This window comes from Podarcis liolepis (assembly GCF_965112155.1).
Source record: "Podarcis liolepis genome assembly, chromosome: 8".
Lineage (NCBI taxonomy): Eukaryota > Metazoa > Chordata > Lepidosauria > Squamata > Lacertidae > Podarcis > Podarcis liolepis.
The window spans coordinates 21,977,212-21,991,812 of NC_139560.1; the positions used below are offsets into that span (position 1 = coordinate 21,977,212).

General features: G+C 36.6%; 1 protein-coding gene and 1 long non-coding RNA gene across 11 annotated transcripts in view; one reads left to right on the plus strand and one right to left on the minus strand.

The window, feature by feature from the left end:
- ZFPM2 (zinc finger protein, FOG family member 2) overlaps positions 1–14,601 on the minus strand; it is a 434,450-nt gene that overhangs the window by 315,251 nt on the left and 104,598 nt on the right. For 2 of the 10 annotated variants that reach the window (XM_083516564.1, XM_083516558.1), the window contains exons 1-2: positions 9,166–9,289; positions 5,451–5,500 (exon numbers count right to left, since the gene is read on the minus strand). The exons of 4 other annotated variants lie outside the window; for them this stretch is intronic. The gene's annotated coding sequence lies outside the window, so the exon portion shown is untranslated. Of the gene's footprint in view, positions 1–5,324; positions 5,501–9,165; positions 9,290–14,601 lie in introns of those variants that run through there. 4 more of the 10 variants (XM_083516559.1, XM_083516562.1, XM_083516556.1 and 1 more) reach the window with 4 other exon arrangements.
- On the plus strand, positions 9,320–10,166 carry LOC310713233. Its single transcript, XR_014529125.1, has 2 exons — positions 9,320–9,445; positions 9,842–10,166. It is a non-coding gene; the product is annotated as an uncharacterized lncRNA (long non-coding RNA).

Consider the following 14,601-nt stretch of genomic DNA (forward strand, 5'->3'; position numbering starts at 1 on the left):
TTGTTTTTTCCTCTTTGTCCTTCTTCCAATTTTCTCCTTTCACTTTTTTGCTAATTTTGAAATGAATTAAATGTCAAAACCGCACAAGGTGTTTTCCGCCTCTTCTCATTCTGCTAGAACTTGACTTCATGAAGCTCAAACAATTAGGCCTTTGTTTATTAATAATTAAAGAAATAAATTCAAACAGACATTGAAAGGCCATCTAAGGTAAACCAAAATGATTTCAAAGGCACCTTAACAATGTACACCATTGATTCTTGGAGCCTAATAGTCAGTTATCACACACATTCCCATACTTGTACCAAAGTGAAAGACTGATTATGTCCAACACTGAGTGGTCAGTGTGACTAGACTGGCCTATAAGCATAGATAGAACTTTAAATTACCTATATTGCCCTTCCTGATACTACCTGTTGACTTCCATCACATCACAGGATGACAGTGACAGACAGGAATACAACAAATATCCATGGGCTCTACTTTCTGAAGAAAAATAGCACATTTGCAGTTACAGATAAATTTGCAAATAAAGGGTTTCTGTCCATAAATTTGCTTACGCAACATGGCTTTCCAGACACATCCTCCATGCTACAGCCCCTCAAAAGCCTCTCCTGATAACTAGGGGCAGAGGAAACTTATGAGCACAGAACAAGCAACAACCTGACACCATATACAATAGTGATGTGGCTAGCACTTAGAACACACAATGGTGAAGACCTACACTAGGATACAAAGTAACCATTTTGACATATGTACACCTGCAAAAAAAATGTCTTGTCCATAAATGATCTGAACATGCACTCCTAAGTTCTTTCCAACATACGTATTAAAACTGCTGATCATTGAAGTTCATTACATTTACATAGACCAAACCCCAGGTGCCTCATCAATGAGTCAAAACAGCATGGACTTCAGAACCTACTTGCTGAAGTACTGTAGAAACAAAGCACAGTACAAAACAAAGTACTGTAGTCTGAAATTAAGGTGTTAAAAATATTTTGCTAGTGATGGCATTTACATAAATATTTTTACTTTATGTCATAGCAGTGGGTAAAAAATAAATGTAATCACTTCAAAACTGGTAGTAAACATCAGTTATATTTTTAAGCATTAATTTTTGGTCCCTCCCAAAACAGAAATAACATACAGCACAGGAGAGTTTTAAGCCTTTTTTAAAGCTTTCAACTCATTATTCCAAAGGTAGGCAACCTTTTTAAAACCAATGGCCAGAAAGCCACATCTAATGAGCATATTTCACTTGGTTGTGATTGACATAATGTACATGTTGCCTCTATGGGCACAGTTAATGTTATTGAGCTTAGGGCCTTTCCAGACAGCAACATAATGAATCTTTTACTAATCAGTATACTAACACTAGCCCTGATCCACTCACAATGGCATAATATCCCATTCTTATGTAATGCATAAAGGTTGGGGGGGGGAGAGCGCCTTGCAGTGTAAAGTAAGGGATAGGTTTTTAACACTTTTTCTATTTAAAAAGGATAAAAATGCAGTCCTGAACTGGCAGTGAGAAGTGCCTGGCCTCTAAAGAAATTAAAGGACTTAACATGTATTCCCACTTGAGTGGTATGGTGGAAGGGCATTCATCTCCTATTAAAATTCACAAGCTGGCAAGGGCCTTAGAGGAACAGTGGTGTTGCTGAAAGCAAAGCCATTGCACACACTATCCATGGCTTATTGCGAGAATCACGGTCCCACTTTCTACACATAACACATCTACGGTAATGAACAGATTGCTGCATCCCAGCAACAAAATATTGCAGATTTAATGTTCGGGGGGGGGGAGGAATCGGCAACATATGCAGCACTTGTAGGGAAATGCTTTTATTCCTGTAATCACAGTTTTGTTGTTTGGAAAGGCTCTTATGCTATAGTGGTTTCATTATAAAACTCCCTGTTATGCATAACATCCCATGGAAAAAGTATGAAGTGATTATTTCTACTTACTTACCTGGATATGACAGATTTCTTGTTTAAACCTCAGTAGGCCCCAATGACATATAAAAGAATGGGTTGGATTTCTAAAACGAAAGGGATACACAGTTGGGAAGTGGCCAGTCTGTCTGCTGCAGGGGTAGACCTATTGCTGAAGCCGCTTCTCCAATTAGCACAATCAGTCACCACTGTGACTGCCCTCCATCCCCATAGCAATAATACCAAGGGGTATTCAAGGCAGCAAGGAGTCCCTGGCAGTGGCCCAGGCATGCCACCTGCTGATACTGGGCTTGCAAATTAGTGCAGTATGGGCGGAAATTTGGGCAATGTATTCCCCTCATTAGCTGCGAGTACTGAAAGTAGCAAGGGCCACTAGAGTTCTTCCCAAGGGTCCATACATATGATCAAATATCATCAACGGTAAGATAATATCATCAGTGTCATAGTCAGAGGCAGCAGCAGACACTGTGGTACAGCTAAGCCGCTCACCTGACCTCCATCTGGCTGAAACAGAAGGAGTGGCATGAGGCAAATGCTCCATCCAGCAAGAGTACTGGGTTGACTCTGACTCTGCCAGAACATATGCAACATACCAACTTTGCCACCCAACACGCTTTTTGTCTTGGTATGCTGCAGTGACCCAGCCAGACAGTGGTCAGGTGAGCAGCTCAGCCACACCATTGATGGTCAGAAGTATGTAACCAAACTAATGAATTCAATTAACAAAAAAAAAAGCTTTAGTTTCATATGTTGTGTTAAGGGCTTTCCATGTTCATTCAAGCTCCAAAATTGCATGAACGCTGCTGCCATAAATAAAGCACTTTAAAGCATATTTCCTTCTAGTCAATTAAGCGAAAGCGAAAGAATGGGCAAGACAGACATTAAAGTTATCCTAGAGACAGCACAATGTCGTGCACAGAGGTAGCACCATATTGTACACTCCATATTCAGAGCATCATGGTGGCAATCATTATCCATGCCAGCTCTATAATTACCTTTGAACATGTGCAGAGTACAATTGCTAAATGAATCATTGAAAGGTAGGTTTTCAGATCAGAAAGTATATCTTCCTCACAAGTTTCTCATCCCGAAAATGCTTACATTTGTTTACATACATTTAAAATGAAACTCAATAGCAACCTAAAGCTTGAATCATTCCAATACAACAAACTCAAAAAGTATTAAACTCTTTTTCTCTCTCTCTCAGCTTTTCTGCTCATTCTGCACTATGAGGAAATAGCAGCACACAGTACAGGTTTTTTTGTTTCAGGTTTACAAAATGAACAAAAACCCTAAGAAGGAGATATACAGAAGGAGTGATGAGGAAAGCTTCACCTTTATCCTGCACTGAGCAAGGTGGTAGGACTAGTTGACCTTCAAGATTCCTTCTAACATTTAACATTCTATGCAGATGATATTGGCTGCCAATTAGGTACTTGTAACATGGAATGGTAGCTTGTGTTGCATGATAGCTCCAGTGGCACAGACACCATGTGTATATTCCAGTGAACAGATAACATTTGCCCAGACTTTTTATATTTTCCCTTCCCCACCTATTTAATTCATTCAAAATAAACAATTTATTATTCTTTCTACCCCAAATTCAGCATGGACCATGCTCTAACTTACTTCTCCTATACTACAGTGGTACCTCAGGTTAAGTACTTAATTCGTTCCGGAGGTCTGTACTTAACCTGAAACTGTTCTTAACCTGAAGCACCACTTTAGCTAATGGGGCCTCCCGCTGTCTCCATGCCGCTGGAGCACGATTTCTGTTTTCATCCTGAAGCAAAGTTCTTAACCTGAAGCACTATTTCTGGGTTAGCGGAGTCTGTAACCTGAAGCATATGTAACCTGAAGCGTATGTAACCCAAGGTACCACTGTACTAAGTTTCAAATCACTCAACCTTTTTCTAACTAGAAGTCCTAGAATCTACTACACTTCCCTAATTGCTTGTTATAATGGTGAGATGCAATTTAACTTACCCTCATTTACATAGGACTACAATTGCTGCCCTATAATTCATATAGTGTATACCTGCACATATACACATACATATACATTTTCATGTATTTTATCTCCTTCCAACCCCTGCCCACTCCCCATCCTTTTCTGTCCCTCACACATTTTGCCATTTTCCAGTTGACCTTCTCTGCCTGTCGTTCATTCTCACTTCACCCAACATTTAATTCCCTCACTCGGCCCTCTTTCACAACAGATTTGTACTAAGCATGTGTGTGGAACACCCTCATGAAATCCAATAGCTAACCCTGGCCACAGAAATGCTCCGGTAACAAAAACTAGGAGTGTATAGCACTGTTAGAGAAAATCACAGAAATGCACTTTGATGTTCCCAAAACAAACCATTTGCAAAAAAGCACAGTTCAAATGGAGAAATATTTTTTTGAAAATCCATTCCAGCAAAGTCTATGGGGACAAAACACAGCATCTGACAACATGCCAGAATGTTTCATGAAATATTTAATTCATTCAAAATAACTCATTTCTTGTGTTTTCTACTCCTGATCCAGCATGCAGCACCCTCAAACATACTTACCCCTTCAAGTTTCAAATGTACTGAATGATGTTCTAACTCTAAATGTAGAACCAATCCCTTCCCTCCATTTTTTAATTATTATTATTATTATTTATTAAATTTGTATACTGCTCTATACATGCAGGTCTCAGGGCAATTACAACATAAAATCACAGTATAAATACACAAAATACGTAATAAAGACAAAAACAACCCAATAACCCCCCCCCAAAAAAACCCCACATTTTAAAAGGGCATTGGATGCCAATCAGCCAAAGGCCTGGTTAAAAAGGAATGTTTTTCCAGGCACCTAAAGGTGTATAGCGAAGGGAGCCACTGCAGAATGGGGAGCCACTGTAGAAAAGGCTCTTTCTGGTGTTGTCACCCTCCAGACATCTTGTGGAAAAGGCACACAAAGAAGGGTCTCAGAAGATGATCTCAAGGTCTGGGTAGATTCATTTGGAAAGAGGCGGTCCTAGAGGTATTGTGATCTTTAGCCATTTAAGGTTTCATAGGTCAAAACAAACAAGTCTCAAAACTAATTGGCAGCCAGTGCATTCAGGCCAGCATCATTGTAATATGCTCATACCAACTTGCCCTGGTGAGCAACCTGGTTGTTGAAGTCTTCAGAAGCAGCCCTACGTATAATGCATTGCAGTAATCTAACCTTGAGGTTACTAGAGCATAGACAACAGTAGTTAGGCTATCCCTGTCTAGAAAAAGGTGCAGCTAGACCACCAACAGAAGCTGATAGAAGGTACTCCACATCATTGAGGCCACCTGAGCCTCAAGTGACAGCAAAGGATCCAGGAGTACCCCCAAGCCACGTACCCGCTCCTTCAGAGGAAGTGTAACCCCATCAAGAGCAGGCAATCTCTCAGTCATCTGGTCTAGGGAACCACCCACTAACAGTGCCTCAGTCTTATGTGGAATGAGCTTCAGTTTGTTGGCTCTCACCCAGTCCATTATCGAGGCAAGACACCAGTCCAGCACTTCCACTGCCTCACCTGCAGATGTAAATGAGAAGCAGAGCTGAGTGTCATCGGCATATTGCTGACAATGTACTCCAAACCTCTGCATAACTCCACTCCGGATAACCCCCCATTTTTCATTATAATTAGTGAATTGCAATTCTGCCAATTAACCCAACAATTACAGTAACATAGCAGCCAAGATGGCAAAGAAGTAACAGCCAGTGTGTTGGTTCAAATAGGAATTAATGCTACCAGAGTTATAGAACACCTGTACTATAATGTGTACAGGTGTGTACAAAACACTACTGCATTACTAACAGACATGCAACTCTCTGTATTCTGCCCCACTTCTGCGATAACACCACATGATTGTTGTCTTGTATTCTTGTTACTTCTTGAGCTTTTCTAAAACCCAGTATTTGCATTTACTCCAGATCAGGGGTGGGGAACTGCATCCAGCTGGCAGGCAAGAACTTTACCTCCTCCATCAGCCAAGTCCGACATGTGGGCCTTACCATGCTCTAGTCAATCACCTGATGTTATACTGATGTGACCTAGCTTGTGCATTCAGAATAGCACAGACTACAAAAATAAATATTTTATTCCTTCCTTCCTTCATTTTCTATTTTGCCCTTCCAAAGGAAGAAGCAAGCAAGAAAGCAGAGCCTTGTCATACACATGGCAATTAACAACAGTAGCAATATATCGGGACCATAGTCGGAAAACAAGGTCACATACCCCTTTTCTTGCTCTTGATCAAGGTGATCCATCAGTGTGACCAAGGCCATCTTGGTCCTAAAGCCAGATCTGAACCCAGACAGAAATGTCTCTAGATAATCCATGTAATCCAATAATGCCTCTCGCTGCCTTGCCACAACCCTCTCCACAACTTGCCCCAGGATTAATGATAGTGTATATTATAAGGCAATTACATTAAAAATAAAATATTGGAAGTAATTCAAGGCTATAGTATTCTTAATAAGATGATAATAAGGGCAAAGTATTTGGTGATGGGCTAGTTTTATATATATATAAAAAGAAACCAACAGAAAAATCTGGATAGAAGTCTGGATTTAAAAACTGACGGCATTCTTAAAATCATTCAGAATGTAAAACATCTGATATGAAAGATGAACTGTTTTTGGTGCAGGAAGCAGCTCAGAATTCAGAACTTAGGATAACAGCATAGGATAGATAAGCTTCTTTCTGCAACATGGTGCCTATATTAGCATGACATTGAAATCTAAGACACAGAGCATATTTCCAAGACAAAACTCCATACTGCTAGTAGGAGGTTAATAAAACAAGCAACACACATGTTGAAACTACAGAGCTACCTCTGTAGAAAGCAGCATCCGTCTACTTATGATTTTAAAATGAAGATCCTAATCTTTGGTGAAGGACTTCTACAGATCTTTTAGCAAAAAAAAAAGTAAATAAAGTTGCTTGCTATAGGCAGGCTATTTTACTGCACACTGAAAGGATGTTTTCTTAAAATTTAAACTGTATTGAATCCTTTACCATGAAAGTGTGAAAGTACTACAGTGTGGATAAAGTAGATGTCTAGATTTCTTTCTGGGCTTTAACTTATTCACTTCAGTATATCAACTGGGGCCACATACAGAGTTCTCAAAGGTTCATATACACCACTTAAAATTGATTTTTACCAGTGTCTTGAAAGATGGTCCCAGCATTTAAGCATCATCACCCTCTCTCGCTTATATCTGAACCTAGGTACTCAAGGTACTCTAAAAAGGAAACTGCAGCACTTCCTACTCCTTCTATATGTCTAAAATGGTTGTTTAAAATGTTAACCTTTTTATTATCATATTTTCTCCAATTCCCTTTTGTGTTTCTTGCATAAATAAATCAGAAAGGCAACTGTGATTTGAGTGAATGGCTACATGATTTTAGTTTCTATAGGTTAGGATCTTTACCAAATAATTAGAATTGGGGGTTTCAATATTAAAATAATGGTTAAAATGGGGAATAAAATACATTTATGTTATCTGTAAGATAAAGTTTTGTTGAAAAAGGAATTTATGTCCACCACAGACCAGACAGAAGTTTTCAAATGCTAAAAATATTTATCCTGAAAGTTATTTTCAAAGTTATTTTCAAGATACTGTTAAAAAGCTTCCTCACAAAAAGCAAGGTGTAATGGTTAGATCATCAAACTACAGAGACTGAAAAGCGTTTTGACATATTAAGCTTTTACAAACAAATGTATTCAGTCAGTCAATGGCCAAATAGCACCTGAAAAACAAAGTCCTAGGTAAAACATTATAAAATTATTTTTTACACCAAATATTTGTGACCAACTGGTACACAAACAAGCTAAATGAACTGAAGGACTGAAATCCTAAAGATACTTATGAGGAATTCAGTCTCACTGAACTCAGTGAAGAATAATACTGAATTAACATATTTAAGAACTATCTGTAAGTAACCGATCCATTTTTTAAATCTAAATGTTAATACTTTTACAATAATGCCATTTACTTTAGTAGAGTTACACTATTATGAAACAGCATAGATATTCAATGCAATATTTCCCTCTCTATTTTTGTTCCTATAACTTCTAAAAACAATCTGCCAATAGCTGACCACTACTGGATAAACAGAATTTCCTAGCTAGAAAAAGAATGTTTTACATGTCTGCCATACTGTGAATGTGTGTGCTAAATATGCTTTTCAAACTTGAGCTTCAGTGTTCTTTTTTCCTTACCAGTAACATTTTCTGTTACTGCTAATCACTCCAGCCAGAACATCCCCAACAAATACTCCCACTTAAATGAGATTTTCTACACTGCAGGGCTAATCATAAAATTACACAGTCTAGTTCATCTAAGTAGCTGATTGTTACTTTCCATTTATAAATATAGCTGATCCTGATAATTTTGGCTACATTACTTTTTCTTTTCTTTCTTTGATTCATCACTCCTGATTTTCTTCTGGGTATAATTAGATGGTTCTCAATTACCTAATAAGAGGTGTGGCACTCTAGAACACACTGAGTTATCAAGCTATTTTTCTTTCTTACATTTTTAAAAATCTGCCAAAAGAAAGACTTGTGAGAGGAAGAGAGAGGTGTGAAAATCTATTAAATGAGTTGAATAAGATGAGGAGCTAGTATATAACCAAAAGTGAAGCTACCTATAAAAATGATGTTAGTGTATTTTACTTCATCTTACAACATGGAATATAGTTTATCAAATAAAAGCACATACCCTTGTCAAATATCATTTACTTTGCAAACATGTAACAGTTGCTTGTGGCCAAAAACTTTTAGTGCAGAATAACCAAATTTTACAAAGACAGACATTGAAACCTAAATGCTAAATAGATTATTCGTACCGTTGACAAAGTATCTGACACAATAAATACAATCTTGTATTGAAGGGTGGGGGCTTTCCTAAAATCTGCTGTGTCATATTCTTATTCTTATTTCTGATTATGGAAGCGCACATCATTAGATAGGAGCCATATGGATAACAGTAATTGTAAGAATTTGCTTAAAACCAGCTTTTAAAAATAAATTTATTCTGTAGTTTAGACATTAAGAAAGCATTGTTTTGTGAGGTGCAACAAATCACTGAGAAGAACATACACTGCTGCCATCCAAATTAATCTACAGGCTGTTTCAGACTGCATTCAATATTATCAGCAATACAGCACCTTGAAAAAAATCATCTTACCGATATTAAGCCAACAGCATTAGCTAAAACTCAACTGTCCTTTGGAGATTTGACCCTTGAAACTCAGAGTAAAGAGATACATCATAATGGATTTCCACTGAGTATAAAACTGTCCAAAATCTAAATTCAAATCCCAGCTGTCTACATTCCAGTTCTATGACAGTTGCAGCATTTTTTTTGTAACTGTCCTGAAAATCTTTTGGGCTGAACAGCATTATGTTCTAGTTCTTCAATTTGTTGTCCTTGAATATAAATATGTCTCAGTGAGATTTATTTTCTAGTAAGTGAGTTAAGGATTGCAGCCTTAATGTTGGTATAAAAGCTGTACCTTAATAATAATAGTCAATTGTTAAGTATATTAGGTGTGTGTGTGTTTGGAATTTGTAAAATATAACAGTTAAACACTACTTAGATTTTTTTTTAATGCTCGGGCCAATTACGTGTGAACCTGTCAAAAGCTAAGGGTCACTCTATAATATTATTGCAGAATATCTGGTTTGAATTTAACTTTATTATGCAAGTACGGATGCTATGATTACAATTAGGGCTGCAATACGCAGTTACCTGGAAGTAAGTCCCATTGAATTCAATGAAACTTAATTCTGAGTAGACATGCATGGTACTGTACAGTATTGTAAATTTCTCTGAACTTTTCTTTTTGATTGTTTTATTTTAGCAGACCTTGAAAAGTTAAGGCACAAGATAAAGAAAAATGTAATCCAATGCCCCACCTTGTGGGAACCCAGTATTCCCTGACACTACACAGAAAACGACCTTTACGTCCTTCAGACTTCCCTAACAGACCCCATCATCTATCGCAAAAGCCAAATCATCTGATCCTAAACTAACTGTCAACTGCTTGCGATGGTAGGGAAGCCAGACATCAATCAATCAGTTTTTATCAGAGGTGCTCTTCGTTTTTGCTGTTGTGCTCATCTTATCATCTGACCCAGTTGTAGGCCTGACTTCAGAAGCTTAAAAGAACTTGATGGCAAAATATGCATTTGTTTGTCCAAGATGTCCATTCTTCTAACAGTGCACATGCATTTTTAGAAATCTGGTTTTAAAAATTACCTCTCTGTTATATCAAAACATTTTTAATTATATTCCCTTGCAATTGTGGATTCCTTTAACAACCAGCTTAAAGTCTTCCTAGATGTGCTCCGTATCTCTATATGGCACATAATGAAAAGTTACCAGAAATAAAATCATAAATATATATATATTTACAAAATCAAGGTTTGTGCTACATATTCTCATTATTAATTCTGACCTTTATAATTACTGTTGCAGTGCATGAAACAGAATGCTGACATGAGCAATGATTGTGCCCAATTTTACTACAATTAAGGCAGTAATCCTATACTGTACACACTTACCTGGAAGTAAACCCCATGTAGCCCAGTGGGGCTTATTTCTAAATACGATGCAAATAATTGCACTCTAAGAGTCTGATGTTAAGTAAAGTAAAAGGTTGCTGGTTCAAAACCAGTTTAAGTATTTCAATTTAAAAACAACTGGGATTACTGCTTTTCTAAAGTAAAATTACGCATATTAATTTCTATCCAATTTCAAAGTAGGACATTTTATACAAAATCAGAAGGCTGGAAAAGTAAAAGAATACCACCATCACTAAATTTTGGATTCATATTTTTCATATTAGAACCAATAAGCATTGTGGTACAAGCCCAGGCCCCGAAAATGTATGACCAGTTCTGGAAGACTACTGAAAATACTATTTGTAAGATGTAAGAATCTAAAGATGCTTCAGAGAAAAGATCTATTTCAGAGATGGAGGATTATAAAAATAAAATCTGAAAAGCAAAATAAATAAAGTAAACCCAATAAAAGGTCAAATGTAGTCATATGTTTAGGAGAGGATAAACAAACGTATTTTGAATTGATCCATTAACTGTAAACAACAATCTTTACATAACCTTTCCTCTGCTGTAATTAACACTAATCAGATATAAGAATGATGTTTGTTAGTTCATTTGTAATATTAAGTTTAATAAGTAAAATGAATTCCTATCCTTTTATCACATAGATACGTCATATTATACAATAGGATGCAAGCACATAAACTAGACTGAGGTAGAATATTGTCACTGGAAACAGTCTGTATATAGTAGAACTGTATTCAAAAAGTTGTTTTAAGTACCCAGCTTTACCCAGCTTTTTAACTTTCTGGGTGATTCAGTGTTCATTCCCAAACTGGAACACATATGCTTACTTTCACATGAAGTTATACTCAACTGGCTATATAGTCAAAGACACAAAAGGTGCATCCCGAATGTATCAAATCCAATAAAGGCAAGCATCTAAGTATTACTGTTAACAAAAAATATTTTTTTGGAGAAAACCACTAAATAGTATATTTCAAATGATATTAGTACAACAAAATTTAGTTAGGATAAAATGATATAATATGAGGGAAAACTTCAAATGTCGAATAAGAATAAAACCTTTTAACTGTTCTATCTCCTCTTCTGTATTTCCAGTACAAATACTAACTCAAAACAACCTGTGACACAACTTATTATCAGTTAATCATAGCCTCCAAAAGCTTAAAACACAGACTACTGGCTAAAAACACACAATTACTATTACTCATCAATGCAATTGTTCCACATAACATACAGGAAGAATTTCGGATGGGAAACCCAAACCGCTTGCTGCAATACACCTGTACTATTCTGAATAACCCATAACTAATCTTATTCACCATGTAAACATAACAATCAATGTAACATTTCTTTGTGTTAAAATAAGAAAGCACATTGGATGCAAGATAAAAAGTCCCAATATAGAGTCTGTGGTTACTGCACAATGCAAATGAAGTAAAAACAACAACTATTCAGTGATATTTTGAAACACAGGAGTCAATTAAATATATACTTCTCATTTTCCTACCAAGCAACTTGGGCCTAAAATGGCTAGTGGATGCATCTTTCCCTATATGCAATCTTAGATGCAATCAAGTTTCAATGACAAGGACAAATAGAAGGCCTCTACCAGTAACTTCTTCACTGTGATTGAATGTCCTTCTGACGGTTTGCTAAAGCTTGAGCCCAAGCTTCTTCCTAATGCAATACAAGACTCAGGTTAAGAGTTTTTATTTTGTATGTATTCTTAAGTTTTTGTTTCCTAATACAGTGATTACTTTCAGAGACCCTTAAGAATGGATTGAGAGAGAAACTCATCTGAGTAATCAGAAATATTCAAGCACACTGCAAAGTAACAGAATATTAATACAATCCTAACCTCGAAGAAATCTATCTTTTCCTTTCCTATTCCTCAACATACAAATGTTGTATCGGCTGCAAGACTGGAGGGTTCACCACTAGAACAGAAGACTGAAAATGGATGCCCCCACCCAATCAATTTTATATATCACTTCTTGAATTTGTTCAAACATGTGTTCAAACTGTATGTTTACTTCTAAACAGATTAAATTCAGTACAGGGGGAGGGGAATTAAATTGGTGACAGCCATCCACAGCTGTTACCAACTCACGATGGCAATACCTTTTCAAGGCATTAGATAAAACTAAGAAATCAATGAAAAGATGTCAATACCAAGAACTGAGTCATTTGCCACTTATAAGCACCATGCATACTTCCATCGGTGTTATATTTTATATATATCCATTAGTCCCAAAATGGGTGGTTTTGTGGATGAGAAGCTATTACAAGTAACAGCACTACTTATACCTTCTACCTGAATAATGTTTTTAACAAGGCTATTGCAGAAGGAAACACACAAGGAAGGATAAATGAGTGTGGGAATTCTACATGCACTTCTAAACAAGACTACACATATTAGGGCTGGCTGATGTTCAGAGCTTCCTAAAGATTGAGCTGTACGTCTCGACAAAGTGATGTGTTTGTATGTCAATATTTCAACAAAGTGCTGTATATATGAACACCAATGCCCTGGAGAGATTTTCAACAGAGCTATACATCAATATTTTATTAAGGTGAATAGCAACAAAGTGGAATTCATATTTCGTTTTTACAGGCTCATGAAATACTTTTATCAGTTCAGCAATCTCCAAGGGTACATCTAACTGATTAGGCTGTATTATTCAGATTGCCTCTAGTTTCTGTTTGCTTGTCATTACTCCACAAGTATCAGGAAAACTGATTTGTCGTCTTCCCATTTTTTTCTTTTTTAATGAATTCTACCTGGCAGTGCCTAACAAAATACCTCCCTACTCCACCCAACACTGTCACCTTTATACATCAGTATGCCTCAAAACCAAATGCAGACTTTCAAGGTAAAATAATACTGCTCTTAAAAAACAACGGAATTAGCACACTTTCATTCTAGACATGTTTGTCAAATGCACATATTACTGTGCCTGAAATAATCCAAATGACACAATTCTCTCTCCTTCCCCCTTTGTGTCATCTCAGAAAGACAATCTGACAGTAATAGCATGACACCCTCTTGGACATACCTCTGGGCATTAATATTTAAATCTTTCCTATCCCTTGTGATTGAAATTCAGCCTCTATTCACAAACAAAAACTAAATCAATGTTCTTAGAGTTCAAACTAGATCCCTAAACAGTTTGCCACTCTCCATGCACAGATAAGATAAACTTTCTTTGACCCAAGAGATGAAGTTGCCATGACGATCAGAGAGTCTACTTTCTATATTGATATTTGCTGATGTAACAACAAATAGAACCAGATCCTAGGACTGATAATGGTGATTAATTAATACTAATATTGATCCTTACAAGCAAGAGACAAGGCTATTAACTTGAAGCCTGAAAAGTCAATTGTTACCTGTGGCAGAGATACCAGTGACTGATTTTGAAACATAATAAACAAATGTGCTAGATTTATGCTAATACCTTTAAAGAGCCCATGTCTCTGTTTCAGGTATGACATTTCCACATTCAAGTGTGTTCATTTAATTGCATCCCTTTCCTTACAACCATAAACAAAAATAAGCTTCTATACAGGGAGAAGAAGCTGTTTAAAGAATATAGACCCCCAATTCATTCCTTTTCTGAATCTAATTTCAGCACCGCATCACTGAAGTTTTTTTTAAAAGACAGGGACCAAGCAGGTTAATTGTTTGTTTAAAGGCATCCTATACTGGATTTTCCAGAAGGCCAAATTCAGTTTCTCGTATGAAAACCTCAGTATGGAACTCATCCAAATGAGTTATCCCAATGTGTATCATCCAAATAAGAAATTAATACCAGCTTCATTTATTCATGACGGAATAGCATTGCTCAGATAGCTATATATTTAAAATAAAAAATGAATCTATGTTTACTTTTCCAAAACTAATTCAGATTATCAGACCTGTCTGAAAAAAACGTATTAAAACATTCTCTTTCTCCACTAACGGGAAAAAGCAGATCCATTGTTTGGAAAACTTAATGCTTCTTATTTAAAAACAAACAACCAAAAAAAA